A 19,694-nucleotide genomic window follows, 5' to 3' on the forward strand; every position below is an offset into this window, starting at 1 on the left:
TTTCTTCTCGCAAACCACCTAATTTAATCCTACTCATTTGGCCGCTCCTCATATCCTTTAATATTCCTCTTTTTCAAGCAACTATCTAATTGCCCTTTAAAAAAACTTATGTGCTTCAAAATAGTTTATGGCAAAGAATTTCACATTCTTTTTCATTTGTTCTTGGGAAGTGGGAGACACTGGTAAAGGCCACATTTTTGCTGCCCATGCCCACTGTCTTTGAACTGAGTGGCTTGTGAGACCATTTCAGGTATTAAGAATCAACCACACAGTGCGGAACTAGAGTCACATACAGGCCAGAACATGCAGGTTCTCTTCCCTGAACGACATTAGACAGCTAGTGTGATTTTTACAATGATCGAGCAGCTTTCAAAGTCATTTTTTTTCTGCTGCAATCCCACAGATTAGAATACTTACTGAATTCAGTCTCAATGGTGGGATTTGAACTCTCAAATTCTGGGTTGTTAGTCCGGTACCAGAACCAATACTGGGTATTGCAGAGCGGCAATCATTGTAGACGCAGCATTTGCCACTGATCTTCAGAGAGCCAGTTTCCATCAGACGTTCCCCTTCAAACAACTCAGTCACATTGCCTCCATATGAGTGGATCATTGTACTCTCTGGTTAAGTGTATATTGTCAGGCACAATTTTGAGATTTTGGTCACAAACCATTGAGGGAATGGAAGCCTTTCCCGTTCATATAAGGTCCTGGGTTAGGAGGAGGTGCACGAATGATGCACCTTCCATTTAAGGAAGGGTGTCACTAACCTGCCTCGGGTCCTGCTGCTCATTGTCCCTGCTGGCTCACTGGACTTATGTGGACAACTTCAGTTATATCACAAATGCAGGTGTTAAGTCTGCGGTGGGTGCTCGGACATGGCCGTAGGTCCAGAAAGTCAGGGCAGTGGTTACCCTGACTTCCACTGACTGTACTGTTGGCCAAGTTGACCTTGGCTGCGCACCAAATAGCATGGCCGCTTCTCTGCTCAGCCTGAGCAAAGAAATTAAAATATATTTTAGCCACAGAATAAAATCAGGTATTAAACGGATTTAAAATGGAGACAGCGGCAGCAGGTAACAGGAGCGGGGTGGGGGGGAAGCACATTGAGCACTGCTCCTCGGTGAGCTCGAGGTAGCTGTGCCTTTTATGGAAAGGTCAGAGGCTGAGATAACTGGTATGCAAAGTGCTGAGCCTCCCATCCCCTGAACACTTGCTTTCCGCAGTCTTCACTATCTGCTCTTCTACAATGTCACAACCCACAATTGGCCCTGCATCCATTCGTTGCACAGGAAACATATACAGGATGGCTGACCACTAATCTTTCAAGCACCCAAGGGTGGCCTGGTGACTCGCCTTCCCATAGAGGAGTACCTAGTCACCACAGTGGCAAGGCCGAGATCAGGAACTCGCCATGGACGCAAACCCATGTCCCATGGCACAGCTTGTTGTAATCCCAGTGGACAGAAGTGTCACACTCCCCTAGCAGACATGATCTGGAGCTCTTAAACACTAATCCTGTTCTGCTTTATAACATTCATAGGAACATTGGAACAGGAGTAGAGCACTTAGCTCGAGCATGTTCCGCCATTCAATGAGATCCTGGCTGATCTGTGCCGTAGCCCCATATCCCTTAATACCTTTGGTTAACAAAAATCAATCAATCTCAGATTCAAAATTAACAATTGAGCTAGCAAAATTTGTAACACTCACCACTAGAAAACCTGCATTGAAGCCACTTATATACAGTTCACCCGTAGGAGACAGCAATTCCACAGATAAAAAGGTACTGCAATGCTCCGAGCTGAGCTAACAGGATAAAGCGACCACAATCCGTTGGAAAAGGGATCAACAAGCAAAAAAAAAAATATTCAACTGCCCCACTGGCTGCAGGGTGGAGACACCGAAATGCAGACTGTGCTCAGGAACTATTTAAATTGTTGAGATCGACAAATACTTAGAAATGAAACAAAAGCTGTCCCTGACATCTCAAGTAGTAAGTACAGTAAGTGTCTCAGCTATATAGATCAGAAAGGTCCCACGTTTGATTCAATGAGCTGATTTCAGCCATGGTCACTGTAGGACAACTATAATTAGCCTCAGCACCTCTGGGTTCCCACGCCTGACTGCTATAGTGTCAACTCAGTTGAAGAGTGTTCATATGTGGATGTTGGTGGAGGACAGAATCCAGCTGGACTGTGAGGGCCTCCATGATCAAATTGCCTGCCTGATGCTCATCTTCTAAGTCCATGCCTGAAGAACAGCTATTTGGATGAGATACTGGAGGGTCTCCAAGGAAGTGTTCCCGATTAGTACCACTCCTTTGTGTGGGGAGCGGAGTTGGAGAATTAGAGGGGGTCGGAGAGGAGGAAATAAACTGACTCTCAAGCAGAGAGTGGAATGACAAGAGAAAGCCTAAAAAAACACTTCAGACACTAATCAGAGAGAGAGAGAGAGAGAGAGCACGCGCGCCATGGGGAATCTATACTTGTGATTACGGTTTCTGGATCATTTACTTGGAGTCCAGGAACACTGGCTTCTACATGTACTGTTCCTGGAAAATGATTTACGACCCCTGGATTAGGAAAATCAAGAGAATCTGTACCTGGAACACTTAGATCTCCTGAAAGACTGCCTGGACATCATTACAAGCGGTGCAGTTACTGCTTTCAGGGCTGCATCTGTCAACACTTTCCAGCAGTCTGAATTAACCACTTCGACTCAGACTTAAAAAGGTCTCAATATGTCATCACATCAACCACACAATATCATTATTACAATAATAATTTCCTACTTATTTACTTTGAATATTGAACATGACAGGAATGCTATACATCAATAATAAAACTGCTCATTGAGTCGTTCCAGATTATACTCATTTTATAATAGGAACCACCAGGAGCCTGGTAGACCTGATTCAAGGACTGCCGTCCTCCCATCCAAAGTTTCTCTCCTCCTCTCCTGAAGGCACTGGCTCTGGGAAACAGCACCACTGGCACCAGCAGTCCCTCGCCTAAGAGGTCGTTCTTCCAAACGCGGGCCTCGACAGCAAGCGTGGGCAGGCTAGATCATCGTGGGCCGGTATCACGGCCGAGGCCGAGCCTGGTCTCCCCCCAATCCCTGCGCTCCTCCAATTCTGGCCTCTTGGACATCACCGATTTTCGTCGCTCTGCCATTGGCGGCCGTGCCTAAGACCCAGGCTCTGCGATTCCCTCCCTAAACCTCTCCGCCTCTCTCTCCCCCTTTAAGATGCTCCTTAAAACCTACCTCTTTGACGAAGTACCTGTCCTAATATCTCCTTATGTGGCTCGGTGTCAAATTATGTCTGATATGCTCCTGTGACGTGCTTTGGGACCTTTTGTTATGTTAAAGACGCGATATAAATTCAAGCTATTGTTGCTTGCTTTCCGGCTAGGGGTCACCGCACAGGGATCAGGAGCAGCCGAAGAAAGTTGTGACCACTCCGTCGGAAAGGCTATTGGTTCTGTTTGGAGTTTGGGAATCAGCGCTTACTTCAGACAGATGTAGGACCGGCAACATAACTGGTAGACCTACCATTTACCACGAGGAAAGTCACCTCCGTGCAGGTTGTCTACGACAGTTACTGGGCAGTTAATAACATTAAACTGACAGCTCTAATCTGTTGCATCAGAGGGCAAGGGGAGAGTACCCTTTATAGTGAAGAACCATAATGTGCTAAGATGCCACAAGGCATCTCGGGAGTGGTGAAAGGTGAATCTATACTCGTGATCCCCATATTTCCAAACTGCCCGTCGTCACTGCGTCACTGTACAGAAGGATTGAGCAGAGGCCTAACACCTCCCCACAGGAGAAAATAAATCAATGTAAAGTCAACCCTGAGCTACTCTTTCCTTGTGGCCACATTGACAGGGCATTGCTGGAGGCCAATAGCAGCGTATCTGTCCTCTTGAGCACAGTTGGTACAAAATGCAGTGAGAATACAGAAAAGGGGAGCAAAATAACCTGGAAAAAATTGGGCTTTCTTAACCTCACAAACCAGGACGATCGGCATTTTTTAAACTACCTTGATTTATAGAATCATACATCACAGAAGGAGTCCATTCGGCCCATCGTACCTGTGCTGGTTCTTTGAAAAAGCTATCCAACTAATCCCACTCCCCTGCTCTTTCCCCATAGCTCTGTAAATTTTTCCCTTTCAAGTATATATCCAAATCCCGAAGGGGATTTAACAGGGGAATAAAGCAGCTCCACATTACATTAGCTGCTTGCAAGGCAAATAGTCAGTGCGTTCTGCTCACTAGCAGAAATGAAGTGACTGCCCAGAGGTCGTTCCTCCGAACAGCTCCAAAACGGAAAACGTCCGCTCTCCCGGGAGTCATTCAAAAACCCCCAAGTCTCCCTGAGAGAAACCTTCAGCAGCGAGCCAGAAGACCCAAACACAGCTCTCTCTCACAGTCCAAACACATTACAGCTACACAAATTTACATTTTTTTGGCCACCAGTCTAGACAGATTGGTAGGAGGCAGAAATAACAACAGTGGACTACTTCTGTCAAATATTTGGGGAGATTCTTTCAGCGGAGCTGACAGGCTGATGGAGCTCGGTGTAATAAAACGGGCAGTGTTGTAAAGAAAAGCAGCTTTCTCATTCAGAGAATTCTTCCAACACTGTTACTACGAGCTAGTTTAACTCTTTCACCCAGTCCAGAAGTTCCTGCACACCACACAAATGCAGAATCTGGACTGAGGGTTCAAAATGGAGGGTAACGTAGAACCCAGACTGACCCAATTGTAAAACCTTAATGGTTGTCCTTTTGTATTTTTAAAATTGATTTAAAAATGTAGTATTAAATCAACTACGCGATGTGCTGCAACCCTGAACTATCTGTCCAGGGTCAAGAGGGACCTGCTGTTCTTGCAGGAGTGCAGACGCACCTCAGCAACTACCGCCAGTGATCACGTATGTGGACCCACGGGCAGTCGATCTGGTTGGGAGGCAACGATAGTCGTTCCTCGGGCCTGGGGATTCTGCTGCGAGGAGGCCAATTCACCATCACCGAGGTTAAGGGGGTGGTGGGGGTCCACCTGCTCATAGCAGACGTTCTGTACAAGGACGTCCCGCTCCGACTAATCAATATGTACACCCTAACCCTCGGGAGCGAGTGGCTGGAGGCTTCCATCTCCCAATGTTGCTGGCCGGTCGTTCTCAACGGAGACTTCAACTGTATCATCGATGCGGCTGGACGATCCAGCAGGAGCGGCTGAATACTGGACGCCACGTCCAAACTCCTGATGGAGGTGGCGAAAGACGCAAAGCTTCCTGATGTCTTCAGCAACCCTGCAGACGGAGCGCCACAGAGATACACCTGGTCCAGGCTGGGCGGGTCTGTCTGTTCTAGGATAGACTTTCTTTTTGTGTCCCCAATGCTCAAGGTCAGATCCACCGACATCCAGCCAGTGTCTTCATCTGACCACTGTCTCCTACTGGGCAACTGTCAATCGCAGGAGGACCAGAAGGCGGGCAAGGGGGATATGGAAGCTGAACGTGAGACTGTTGACCCTGGAGATCATCAAGGAACTAAAGAGGGATTACACAGGTTGGAGGACCCTGAAACCCCTCTCCGACTCCACGGTGCACTGGTGGGAAGCGATCAAGGCCAACATCAAGAGGTTCTTCATCCTCAAAGATGTTCAGAAGGCGAGAGAGAGACAGAGGGAAGTGTCACAGCTCCAGAAAAGCATGCAGGATCTGCTCCAGCTGCAGTCGATGGGGGTCGATGTTGGGGAGGAACTCCGAGAGGTGAAGGGCCAGCAAGTCTCGCTCTTCACCTCCGAGGCCTCAAAGATCATCTTCCGGTCCAGAGTCCACTCTGTGGAGCAGGGCGAGAAGTGCTCGCTCTTCTTCTTCCAGAAGCTGCAGAAGGAGACCTCTGTGATCAGCAGCCTGAAGGAGGAAGACAGGCTGACATACTGAAGATCAAATTCTTTTATGTCGGGCTGAATGACGCGAAGCCCACAGACAGCACAGTCTCCCAGTCCTTCCTGTCCTCTATCACGGATTTCTTAGAGGACAGCGAGCGGGAGAGCATGGATAGGCCACTGACCTTGGACGAGCTGACAAAGGCCGTCTGGTCCTTCGAGAAGAGTCGAACTCCCGGAAGCGACGGCTTACCGGTCGAGTTGTACTGGGCTCTGTGGGACTGGATAGGCCCAGACGTACTGGAAGTGTATGGGGGTATGCTTTTGGCAGGCAGCATGTCAGAGTCCATGAGGAAAGGCATCATCATCCTCGTCTACAAGCAGAAGGGGGAGAGGGAAGAAAGCAGAAATTGGCGACCCATTTCCCTGCTAAATGTCGACTACAAGATTCTGTCCAAGGCCATCCCCAACAGGCTCAAATCTGCTCTGGACCGGGTGATCCACCCGGATCAGACCTGTACTGTACCCGGCAGGAAGATCTCTGACAGCCTTGCGCTGTTCAGGGATATGATCGCCTACGTGCAGGAATGAGGGGGGGGCGGGGGGGTGAACACCTACCTCATCAGCCTGGACCAGGAGAAAGCCTTTGACAGAATATCCCACATGTACATGATGGACGTGCTCTACAAAATGGGGTTTGGGGAGGGAATCCGCGATTGGATCCGACTGCTCTACGCTCTGATCCGTAGCACAGTCCTGATCAACGGGTGGGAGTCAGAGAGCATTCCGATCAGATCTGGAGTCAGGCAGGGCTGTCCTCTCTCTCTCTCCGCGGTCTTGTTCGTATCTCGTATTGAGCTCTTTGCCGCGTCCATCAGGAAGGACATAGGTATCGGGATGGGGGGGGCGGGGGGGGGGGGGGGGTGGTTGACGATCCCAGGCAGCAGAGGCTCTCAGGCTAAGGCTTCCCTGTACAAGGACAATATCACGTTTTTTGCTCCAATTAGCAGTCGGTCCACAGACTGATGGGCATCTGCTCCCGTTTTGAGCTGGCCTCGGGGGCCAGAATGAACCGAAGAAAGAGTGAGGCCATGTTCTTTGACAGGTGGGAAACCCGATCCTTTGTCCCCTTCACCGTCAGATCTGACTACCTGAAGGTGCTGGGATCTGGTTCGGGGGGACCCCAGCCCTGCACCAAAAACTTGGAGGAGCGGGTTGCCAAGGCCAAATAAAAGCTTCATATGTGGGGCGCTCCCCGGTAATAAAGCGTGAGGCACTCACGGTGTTGCTCTTCGTGGCCAGGGTCTGGCCCATTCCCCACAGCTCTGCCATCACAGTCACCCGAGCTACCTTCCACTTTGTCTGGAGGTCCAATGAAGAATGCGTCTGCAGCGTCACCATGTACAAGTCCCCAGACAAAGAGCGGGGGGTGGGTGGGAAAGAGCGTCCCCAATGCCGCTCTGATCCTGATGGCCACCTTTGTGTGTGGTTGCCTCAGGACGTGTGTGGAGCCCCAGTACGCAAATACAAAGCATCACTAAGTGCTGAGTTTCTATCTGTCCAACACACTGAGAAGGCTGGGTCTGGCCACGTTGGCTGAGCAGACACAAGACCGTACCCCACCACCTGTCCCAGGTGGAGAAGTTCCTTCGACCACAAGACCGTCAGACAGCGGTCGACACAGAACGTTCTGAGAATCCTGCAAGGAAAGGGGAGGGTGGATCCGATCGGGCAGTTCCCCCACCAGATGATCAATGCCATTGGGCAGAACGTCTGGTCACCAGAACTGACCAGCAGGCACCAGGATGTAGCCTGGATGGTGGTGAGAAAGGCCCTCTCTGTGCGGTCCTTCCAACACACACAGATTCTCAGCGTCACCACAAGCTGCCCTCAAGGCTGTGGTGAGGAGGAGACCATCGTCCACCTCCTGATGGACTACTCCTGTGCACAGAGGGCGTGGAGAGAGATGCGTTGGTATCTGTCCCGGTTCATCCCCAACAGTTCGGTAACTCAGGAGTCTGTGCTCTACGGGCTGTGCCCCGGGATGCACACCGGGACAGATATCACCTGCTGCTGGAAGACCATCAACTCGGTGAAGGAGGCCCTTTGGTCCACCCGAAACCCGCTTGTCTTCCAGCTGAAGGAGCTGTCCACGACAGAGTGTTGCCGACTGGCACGCACCAATGTCCAGGAGTACGTGCTGCGGGATGCACTGAAGCGAGGTGCGACCTATACAAAGGCTCTATGGGGAAAGGCCACTGTGTAAGGCCATCCCACCTTGTATTATGCAGCATGTGTTATAAGATATGTACAGTGTTTAAATAGTAATATTGGAATCCTATTGTGTACCATCCACGTTGTATTGCTTTGAATTGTAACATTTTGGAATTGTGGTATCTTTAAATTTTATGAAATAAAATATATTTTGAAATATTAAAAAAAAGTTTAACTCTTTCACCCACCACTTCCCCATTCACAGCCGGTTACTGTTCGCAGCAGAGGGCGCTAACCTTATCACTTGGCTCCTGTTAGCCACTAGGTGCACACCATCTCCAGCACAGGCCAGGAAGTGATGTCCAGGAGGTGGCTTTTCCAAGGTACTGCACTGCAGCACTGATGGTTGAAGCCATGGAGTAATGAGATGCAAACGTCATTCCTATGATGTTAGGGTCTTGAGAGGTTGGGGGAGGGGGGAGAAAAGAGAGAAAAAGAGAGAGAGAGAGAGAGATGGGGAGAGAAAAGAGAGAGAGAGAGAGAGAGATGGGGAGAGAAAAGAGAGAGAGAGAGAGAGATGGGGAGAGAAAAGAGAGAGAGAGAGAGAGAGATGGGGAGAGAAAAGAGAGAGAGAGAGAGAGAGAGATGGGGAGAGAAAAGAGAGAGAGAGAGAGAGAGAGAGATGGGGAGAGAAAAGAGAGAGAGAGAGAGAGAGAGAGAGAGAGATGGGGAGAGAAAAGAGAGAGAGAGAGAGAGAGATGGGGAGAGAAAAGAGAGAGAGAGAGAGAGAGATGGGGAGAGAAAGAGAGAGAGAGATGGGGAGAGAAAAGAGAGAGAGAGAGAGAGAGAGATGGGGAGAGAAAAGAGAGAGAGAGAGATGGGGAGAGAAAAGAGAGAGAGAGAGAGAGAGATGGGGAGAGAAAAGAGAGAGAGAGAGAGATGGGGAGAGAAAAGAGAGAGAGAGAGAGATGGGGAGAGAAAAGAGAGAGAGAGAGATGGGGAGAGAAAAGAGAGAGAGAGAGAGATGGGGAGAGAAAAGAGAGAGAGAGATGGGGAGAGAAAAGAGAGAGAGATGGGGAGAGAAAGAGAGAGAGAGATGGGGAGAGAAAAGAGAGAGAGAGAGAGAGAGATGGGGAGAGAAAAGAGAGAGAGAGAGATGGGGAGAGAAAAGAGAGAGAGAGAGAGAGAGATGGGGAGAGAAAAGAGAGAGAGAGAGAGATGGGGAGAGAAAAGAGAGAGAGAGAGAGATGGGGAGAGAAAAGAGAGAGAGAGAGATGGGGAGAGAAAAGAGAGAGAGAGAGAGATGGGGAGAGAAAAGAGAGAGAGAGATGGGGAGAGAAAAGAGAGAGAGATGGGGAGAGAAAAGAGAGAGAGATGGGGAGAGAAAAGAGAGAGAGATGGGGAGAGAAAAGAGAGAGAGAGAGAGAGATGGGGAGAGGAGAGAGAGAGAGATGGGGAGAGAAAAGAGAGAGAGAGAGAGATGGGGAGAGAAAAGAGAGAGAGAGAGAGATGGGGAGAGAAAAGAGAGAGAGAGAGATGGGGAGTGAAAAAGAGAGAGAGAGATGGGGAGTGAAAAAGAGAGAGAGAGATGGGGAGTGAAAAAGAGAGAGATGGGGAGAGAAAAAAAGCGAGAGATGGGGAGAGATAAAGGTGAGAGAAAAAAAGAGAGAAGAGAGAGCGCATACCAAAGCAAGAAAGAAAAAGAGAGAAGTAAATTAACTCAAATTTATATAGCGCCATATAAAATTCTCAGGACATCCCAATATCCTAAGGTTATTATTGCTTTTGAAGTGCAGTCACTGGTATGTAGGCAGACATGGCAGCTAATTGGCAAGATCCCACAAACAATAACTTAAATGCCAGTTAACCAGTTTTTGGTGGTAAAGATTGTGAGATGCTGCTTTTCTGCACGTCCAACATTTTAGCAAATGCGTCTATCTCATCACAGCCATAGGTTTGTCAGAGGTGCTGTCTTTTGGATGAGACTTGAAACCAAGTCTTCCTCTCAACTCGAAGAGGAGCAAGGGTTCTCCAGTGGCCTGGCCAACAACCTGCCCTGGAGCAGTCTCACCCAAACAAATAATCAGTCATCCATCTCATTTGCTATTTATGGCACTTCACCGTGTGTGGACAAAACTGGCTGCCGCATTGTCCATATAACAGAATATAAATGCAAGTTTTTCTTTCCTAAGGATGACCTGCTGCTTTCCTCCTTTTTGTCAGTTACTAATCCACATCTGTGTCATTCATTCAATTGTTGATTGTGGGATCTCTCTGCAACTACTGCATTTGTCTACATGACAACAGTGACTGCTGTTTGACAGTAATCCATTAGTTGTACACTATATTGGGATAAATGTAAGGAGTCGTACAACACCAGGTTATAGTCCAACAGCTTTATTTGAGATCACAAGCTTTCGGAGCTTTGCTCCTTCGTCACCTGACCGGCATCTCCACATCATGGCTACTATATTGGGATGGCTGAGGAGGGGTAAGACCTGATATAAATACAAGTTTTTTCTTTGTCTTTCGATATTGGGAAACATTAAATCAGCGCAATATCTTGAAACTTAAAAAGAGAGTCACAAAGAAAAACTGATGGCAACTTTTAGGTGGTATTTTTAAATCATTTCCTCTTGGTTTAAGGTGCCAGCCAGCCAGCCTGGTTAGGAATAATTACTCCTCCCCAACCTGATGGTGTCATGTCAGCTGTGGCTCAGTCAATAGCACTCTCACCTCTGAGTCAGAAGGTTGTGGGTTCAAGTCCCACTACAGAGATTTGAGCATATAATCCAGGCTGATACTCCAATGCAGTATTGAGGGAGTGCTGCACTGTCAGAGGTGCCGTCTTTTGGTTAAGACGTTAAAGTGAGGCACTGTTCACCATCTCAGGTGGACGTAAAACCTACTATGGCACTATTTTTACATAGTATTACATTAAATAATATTTACAGTGCAGAAACAGGCCATTCGGCCCAACAGGTCTATGCTCCACACGAGCCTCCTTCCACCTTACTTCATCTCACCATATCAACATACCCTTCTGTTCCTTTCTCCCTCATGTACTTATCTAGCTTTCCTTTAAATGCATCTATGCTATTCACCTCAACTACTCCACATTCCAACCACTCTCTGAGTAAAGAAGTTTCTTCTCAATTCCTTATTGGATTTATTGGTGACTATCTTATGTTTATGGCTCTTAGTTTTGGACTCCTCCACAAGTGAAATCATCTTCTCTACATCTTCCCTATCGAACCCCTTCATAATTTTAAAGACCTCGATCAGATCACCTCTCAGCCTTCTCTGCAAGGGAGTTCTTCCTGGTGTCCTGGTCAATATTTATCCCTCAACCAACATCACTAATACGGATTATCTAGTCATTCCTCTCATTAACTGCCGCGTTTTCTACATTGCAACGGTGACTACACTTCAAAACTACTTCATTGGCTGTAAAGTGCTTTGGGGCCTCCTGAGGTCACGAAAGATGCTATAGAAATGCAAGTCTTTCTTTTTTCTTTTAAAGAGATGCAATGATAATGAAAACTGACATCATTCTTTTTAAAGCATTCTCTTTTTGGTCTCCCCATGGCTTTGGCCAATTCACTGCTGATGTGGGAAATAGAAAAATCATATTGGTGCAGTAGGGGCTGTTCTTCTGAGGTTGAGTCTGAGGCACATTGATAGGGCTGAGTAGAGGGAGCTTTACTCTGAAGTTGCCTGTGCTTAACCTGACCTGGAAACATTCCATGTGGACACTCCATTTCCCCTTACACGGATAGCTTTCACCTTGATGAGCACAAAATACATACAAAAAGAATCACACTGTGAATAGACATTTAAACCGAACCAATACGAAGTGTATTATTAAAACTCATAGTTGCCATGGCAGTTGGCAATGTTACCTTCATGGCAGTCAAGTTACGGGATACATCATCTTTTCCGCTCATGAATCTTAATGAAAGAGTGAATGCAAATATAAAGCAGGTTAAATAAATCGCTCGATGCTCATATCTACTTCTTCCGTTACAGTTATCGAATGGAGGAAAATACGTGTCTGTACAGATCCTGTCAAACCAGCAGTCATAGCATCTCTGTGGGTGCGCCTGCAATTATTTGTGCTGAAAGTTATCTGCACACCAAACCAATTCACTACTAAAATTCAAATAGATCTTTGCCTCCTTCCCACATGGGCCCAAGTGCTTCATATCTAATCCAGATTGGTGACTTCATGACCTCTGACCCAACAGCTGCAACCAGCTGGACTTCCTCTTCCTCTTCGATCCTCATTAGTGTGGATTATCTTTCCGGAGAGAAAGAAGAGTCCGTTCGATCTACATTCGGACCGGGCAGGTCAAATATCAGAGATTCACACAAGGTGTTGCTAATTTAAATTAAATAAAAGAACTTTACTTAGCTAGATCTTGTAAACCATGGGTAGATATCTGGCAATCCTTTAATAGTTTCAGTGCATAAGTTGTTTAGTGGAATTCCCATTAGCAATACGTGAAAGTCAAGGGAAAACTGATCCAGGACATCCCACAAAGGCACTGAAGTGGGAATTTACAGTCTCTCTAGGATTTAATAAACTCATGGTCACACTCGAATGTCTACGATTCTACTTCTGTAAAGTGATCCTAATCTAGGTTTTTTCCTTGTTGAAAAGGGGTCACAAGTTAAAAGGAGTTTCAAAATTCTCTCGATTCCTTCATCCATAAGATCTCACTAGTCATGAAGGGGTGCTCCCCTCGACACGCCAACAGTGCCATGCTGAGACCCACGCGTATCGCAGTAGGTTGTGACTCTGAAGGTTGGACCTGTGCAGTAACACAGCAGCAAGGATCCAGCGTGAGGGGATCAATACAACAAGACATCATCACCTCGACCTTTCACGTACACAGCCGATAGCAGTGGGACAGGAACAATTATCTGTGCGGGCTCCAGCAAAAGGATTTGCAAGTCGCTAATTGAATGTTGTTCCATTGCCATGCAGCATATCAGTGTGCAAGTCGGCTCAAACGTGGAGTGGGCTCGCTGGTTAAAGTAGCCAAGAGAATCTTCACCTGACTTTTTTCAGTCTCTGCCTTCGCAATTGTCATTTAAGAAGTATCAGGTAGTTGGCAGTGACTGAGGACTTGGTATACAAATAAACTACAGGCACTGACAAGTGGGACTGTTCATTTTACCAGAGTCCCGGAAGCTTAGTGAAGTTGGGGGGTGATGAATTTTATAGAAGTGTTTTATATAAATTTCATATAACTTTCCAAAAAATCTATCAGGCGCCCTGTCCCCAGCAAAACATGCACCCCGACGGGGAAAGAGCAATCCAAAAGGTATCTCCTAAATGTACATAATTCCAGTACATCCAACTCAGTCTCGGTCTAATGGAAATCTATCAATACTGGACTCTGGGGATGTGATCTGTATCTGTAAGTGCAAATACTCAAATAAACAGGTTTGTAACATCTTGATGAACAATTAAGTGCTAGCTGCCCCAACTGCTTAATGGATAAATGCACCCTGTGGTGTGGTGTTGAGTTAGCTTTCTTAGTAGGACAATGTGGGGAGGGGGAGAGAGGAGAGAGGATAGAGAGGGGGAAGAGAGAGGGAGAGAGGAAGATGGAGAGCGGGAGAAAGAGACAGATGATGAGAGGAACAGGGGGAAGAGGAAAAAGAGAGAGAAGCCAGGATTTCTGCTGTTGATTGTGGAACAGTGGCCCCTGCACAAGTGACAAAATCAGCCTCAGTTGTGATGCTATCCACAGTCGAAGAGCCTACTAGGCATGCACTTGAAGAATGGCCACTTGGGCAAGGTACTGGAGGGCTGCTGGTGCCTGTGAACACCCCCCCCCCCCGACCCAGGAAGTAGAGATAAGGAAGGAAGGAAGTGGGGGAACCAAGAGAAACAATAACAATCAAGTATTCAGGACACATCCTGAATTAAGGCTAGCACTTACAGACCACAGGACTCAGGCCAGTTCCCACTTTCCTTAATATCAATTCACGACCAAATCATTGATATAATCTCAGGATGGTTGTAGGCAGTCTTTACAGACAGGTTATCCTTAGGACCTATTTCACCATATCATTGCACTAGCTGGCCCAGTTCCTTGCTGTTGGCTCTCGATGTACATAACTTGCTCCCGGCAGCAAATACTGTTGTTTTGTGCTTTGCCAACTCTGGAATTAATTCAGACCTACGGTAAATACATGCTTTATTCAGAGGGCCTGGGAGCACAGCCAGGCCTGTGTCACACCTCCCGACCAGATTATGGGTTTTCAAAGTTACGGGACTGGCGACTCATCTCAATCTGTTCATCATTCGCTACTGAATTGAGTGCAAAACGACGTCAGGGCACTATGTGCCATGTTAGGGGTAAGATGGAGGGATGTTAACGGTTTCTGTTAGGAGTGCATCTGTTGTCCACTAATCAGACAGGTCCAAGTCCACACGCCCTGCACACTTATGGATGAAAGAGGTTGCAAGGAAGCAGCTTCACTATGGAAATAAAGGAGCCTCAGAGTTTTGACTGCTTATTCTGGTCCCAAACTTTCTTGTCTTTCTCTACTGTATCGATATGACTATAGTCAGTTCTTGTCCATTAAAAAGAAAGAACTTGCATTTATATAACGATTTTCACAACCTCAGGCCGTCCCAAAGCACTTTACAGCCAATGAAGTACTTTTTGAAGTGTAGTCACTGTTGTAATGTAGGAACCATGGCAGCCAATTTGCACAAAGCAAGGTCCCACAAACAGCAATGTGATAATGACCAGATAATCTGTTTTAGCCATGTTGGTTGAGGGATAAATATTGGCCAGGACACTGGGAGAACTCCCCTGCTCTTCTTCGAATAATGCCATGGGACCTTTTACATCCACCTGAAGGGGCAGACGGGGCCTCGGTTTAACGTCTCATCCGAAAGATGTTAAGCCAAATATATCATCCTACATACTCCCCTCTATGTCCTCTTTGCATTGTAATCAAAATTCATCCCCCCACCTCCTACTCCAACTCATTCTGTCCCAAGACCCCAAAACTGTGGGACTCCTCACCTCCCCCAGTCTTCCCTTCCTCCTACAATCCTCCGGCTTATAAAACTGTATGCTTGGTGTTAACTAATTACCACTTTCTGATCAACTTGGTGTTCTCTCTTTGGTTTTCTCTTCTGTTCAACCCTAGTGGTTTTCTGTCTTACAGGCCTGGTTTCTCAATTCAAAAAGAAACAAATTTACAGAGTCACCAAGTGATCAGTGTTTTCTTTTAGAACCAGTTTGCCTTCCTCTCTCTCACTCTCTCGCTGGGGTGAGGATTCACAGGCGACAGCCGGCCTCTGATAGCTCACCCAAGTGATCATTCTTCACGTGTGGCCCTGGACAGTGACAATGGGGAAATGGTGGGGGGGGCGGGAATGAAGGCATCACAGTGAAGAGCAAACCTAACCTCACCTGTCATCAGCTCATGCACACTTTCCAAGAGCGGTCTCGGGATAGCAATCGGGAGCAGGGACCCTGGCTGATCTTTCAACCCAGGTTCGCTCTCAAATCAATTTAATTCACTTCTTGTGCATTTCAGTTCTTGAATAGGCTGGTGATTCAGATTCAATCAGAGCCACGGAATCTGGGAAAATGGGGAGTGAAGGAAGGGTTCGGGGCGGGGTACAAACGGTCGCCTAGTAGTGGCTCTGAATGAGTCCATGCGTGCTTGTATAGAATAAAGAGATTGGAGCCCAAAACAAAGTGCAAATTGTGGGGCAGCAGTCCGCCAGGGACAGTTGGATTGCAAATATAACACTGCGCAATGTATTGCCATATAAACAGTGCAATGTACGCTATCACGCTCTAGAAGACATAACATACCTCATTGTGTTTTCATCAGTCTAGTCAGGATCATAAACTGAACGTTGGTTCCGTCTAGTCCCCTCAGAGCTGCGGGTTCATTCCCACCAGGTCCCAGTCCCCTATACTAAAGCCAACAGGACCACCACAGTTCTCGGTGGCCCACTGCTCCAAGAGGATCCCGGAATGAAACTCATTAAACCCTCAGTAGGGGATGACCTTTAAAGGGCTTTTTAAAAAAAAATTACACATTGCTTCTTATTGCTGTTTTATATACTGCGAAGAGATTTACAAGAAATGTTTATTTTAGCTTTTGTTTTACGTAATCCTACAAAAATAAACAATACAAGATACAGCACATTATTCAAGGTTAACTGCGAGTGCACTGGGAGGGCCAGATGGCACACACTCCAGTACAGAGCTGGCCCAGGTTCTCAATGTGTAGGCAAATTCACCCTTTCCAACCCAGTCAGAATACGGGGGGGGGGGGGGGTGGGGGGTGGGGTGTGTGCGTGTGCGTGTGCGTGTGTGTGTGTACACATGCTATGCAGCTGCACTTCTCGTCACACGGTGTATATAATGAGTATATCCACTAACAGCACCGTCACAAGGAGCTTCTGTAACTTAAGAATGTTGTTCTAATTGAGCTGTGCAGAAATTTAAACACTCACTCAGGTTACAGTAGAATGCAGAGTGACAGAGTACGTGCTGCTTTGCAGGTTATACTGTACCTATAGATACATTGGCCTAGAAGCTCGGCTAATCCCTGCGCCTGAATAGTGAGGCCTGAGGTGCACCCAATATTGGGCCTCGGGCCTCGTTTTCGTCGAGCCACAGACAGTAACAGGCAGCTCACTGGCAAAGGGATTGAAGATCGGGCAGCTGCGACACCAGCCACGGCCCTCAGGGGGAAGTGACCGGGAAGGGGGGGGGCGACCGGGTTGGGAAGGAAGCTGTTGCCTGGGGGGGGGGGGGAAGGTATCAGCGGCGTTGGGGGTAACAGTGGACGGCAACGCCCCGCATTCTTTGAACGTGGAGTCAGCAGGAGCACTCAGGTACGTATATTTTAGAACTTCACCTTGTTGGTTATGGCCTGCAGCGGTCCCTTTAAGGACCGCCCATTAGGCCACACATGGACCTGGTTTTCCCGAGTGCAGCCGTTGCCGGCACCAGCAGTCTCAAGGCAAACCAACCTTGCAGTGGGGGCCTCAAACAGGCGTTAGGACCCTTATTTGTTAGGCCCTTTATTTGCATATGCAAAGGGACTAATGCCTGTTTCAGGCTTGAGAATTGTTTGCCAAATTTCTGGCCTTTACCAATATGGCGGGCGGCACATTTCTGGTTCATAATAAGCGTGTGCTTCCTGCCCGCCATATTGGAGGCTGTTTAGCACCTCAAAAATGGGTGCTGCACGGCTGAATTTCTAGGTCATTATGCCTTCTATATAGGTTCTATCTGCCAGAGCAACAATGCTAGTTGGCAGGGATAAGGTCACAATGTGGAGATAGGGAAAGTGCAAAGTCTTGCTCACAAAGCTGAATATTTATACTTTTAATTAAAGAAATATTTACATAGCACCTTATCGAGTCTCTCAGAAACCTTGTAAAGCATATCACAGACAATAAGTTACACTGAAGTGCAGCAGGCATGTGGCAGCCATTTAGTGCACAGCAAGAACCTGCAAACAGCAATGAGATAAACGATCAGAGAAGTCACAGAAAAAAAGTAACATTTGTTCTGTTGAAATTATTCATTTGTACAGTACATTGTTCACAATACAGAGCAAATAGTCTTCCCGACAGGACGACAACTCCAAGCGGAGGTTCTGGGGAAGGAGCAGGGGCTGGGGTGGGGGGGAAGAGGATGGGAAGGACGGGGACATAGTTTCAATTTTAAGGGTTTTGTTTTGTTTGGAGTGCACAGTCCTGCAAGCTAAACAGTTCCTGAAGACACCTGGTTTGTGAAAGTGACCCAGAGGATTAAGAGGAAATCACTCGCTGAATTGGATAAAAATACATCACCAAGATGGGAGTATTTCACAACTGGTTGAACAGAGGATGTGGCCGATTCTTCCCCTCCCTCCCCTCTCATTAAGAATTTTCTTCGAATGTAATTTCTTAGAAATTTGTTCCTCACCCTCAGATGCCTCGTACAGCCATCGCTCTGCCGGGAGAGCAGGCAGGTAGGCAGTCGGCCTGCTCTCAGACCACTGCAGCTGTCAGGAGGTTCTAGACACTGCCAGGTGTGACCCTTCCCTTCTGGTTTTCTACTCCCTGTCAGTACCTCCCCACTTCGCACAACTTACATTGGTAATAGAGGAGAGGGGATGGAGCCTACACTCACCCCTCACTCCATAGCCTTTATTGTTAGTCCTTTAATAATCAGTACTACTACAGCAGTTCCACACCCCCTGTTTGCAAGGAGAAGACACTTACAATGTTGGTCAAAACTCAACAAGATGTGTAAGTTACTGAGATGACGAGTTAGTGACTACCGAGTGACAGCAAATTGATACCAGCACATGAACTGACCCCCTCCCTAGCCAAGGGATAAGAAATATACCAGCACAGTTAAGCATCCTGCAGCATTCCACACCACATGATCAGATTTAAGAATGCTTAAAAAAGCTTATCCACAGGACACATCAGCCTACAACTCCCTACAAGCAAAGCACTGCACCTTCATTACTTCCACTGAAAGAATCTCCTTCACTGCATTTCATTAAATCTCCCAAAAACTGCACACAGTGCTCAGTCCCCAAATTTTCAGCAGAACAGCCCAGCAGTTTGGTGAACTGGGGTTGAACAGTCGGTCATAGCCCATACAGCCACCTTCAAGAGCAGAGAATCACAGGTCGCAGGTTAGGAAACCAGCTGGACAGACATGGCAGAGACTGTTATCACATGAACGACCTTCCAGAGCAGGGACAGCGATTAATATTGTCAGTCACTTTGTCTCATACTGTTTGTGATTTGTGAATAATCAAAGCTCAGTATTATATATTGAAGCTTCCACCATGCCCAGTACACACCACCAATAGCAGTGGTAATGGACTGTAATCTGCTCACTTGTATCAATCACACTCGAAACCAATAGGGTTTTCACACTGGTGAAGAAAGCTCCTGTGATGGGTGGCCATGAATGGAATGTTCTTTGTTTTACCTGGAACCCTTTTGTCGTGGCTCCACCCAACCAGCTGGTATTGGAATTTCTGAGTTTGTGAGAATCCCAGATGTCATCTCAGTCTCACCCCACCCCATCTCAGTCCCACCCCACCCCATCTCAGTCCCACCCACCACACCCTAGCCTATCTCAGCCCCACCCACTGCACCACACCCCGTCCCATCTTCAATGGGGGAGAAAAGGGACGATTCTCAACCCTTCACTCACCGATGTTTGGGAGCCTGGTACCTGCAGATTCCTTTGAAGGTCCAGACCGGTGACCAAGACACTGTTCACAGCATCAAACAGCAGCAGTCCCTGTAAAACACAAGTTAGCCATGTTAGTCCGAAGTGCTCAGTCTTTCCCCTCACGCTGCAAGACAACAGTCAGCTGGGTTAACAGTTGGGGTGCTGCACTTGGCCTCAGCATTCCCTGGTTGGGGGTTGGGGATGGGAGATAATAAAGACGTCAACCCAGATTCCCTCTCCTGCTCACTATCTCTGTTGGAAAGTGCACGTGTGTGAATATTGGGCTCAGTCTTACCGGCAATGCCCCAATTCTGGAACAGCCTGCTCAAACTCAA

General features: G+C 47.4%; 1 protein-coding gene across 5 annotated transcripts in view; it reads right to left on the minus strand.

Annotated features, from left to right (window-relative positions):
- Window positions 1-19,694, minus strand: part of pknox2 (pbx/knotted 1 homeobox 2) — a 343,270-nt gene that overhangs the window by 120,775 nt on the left and 202,801 nt on the right. For 3 of the 5 annotated variants that reach the window (XM_067971059.1, XM_067971055.1, XM_067971056.1), the window contains exon 3: window positions 19,339-19,428. The exons of 1 other annotated variant lie outside the window; for it this stretch is intronic. The gene's annotated coding sequence lies outside the window, so the exon portion shown is untranslated. Of the gene's footprint in view, window positions 1-15,969; window positions 15,991-19,338; window positions 19,429-19,694 lie in introns of those variants that run through there. One more of the 5 variants, XM_067971058.1, reaches the window with a different exon arrangement.

This window comes from Heptranchias perlo, chromosome 33 (genome assembly GCF_035084215.1).
Source record: "Heptranchias perlo isolate sHepPer1 chromosome 33, sHepPer1.hap1, whole genome shotgun sequence".
NCBI lineage: Eukaryota > Metazoa > Chordata > Chondrichthyes > Hexanchiformes > Hexanchidae > Heptranchias > Heptranchias perlo.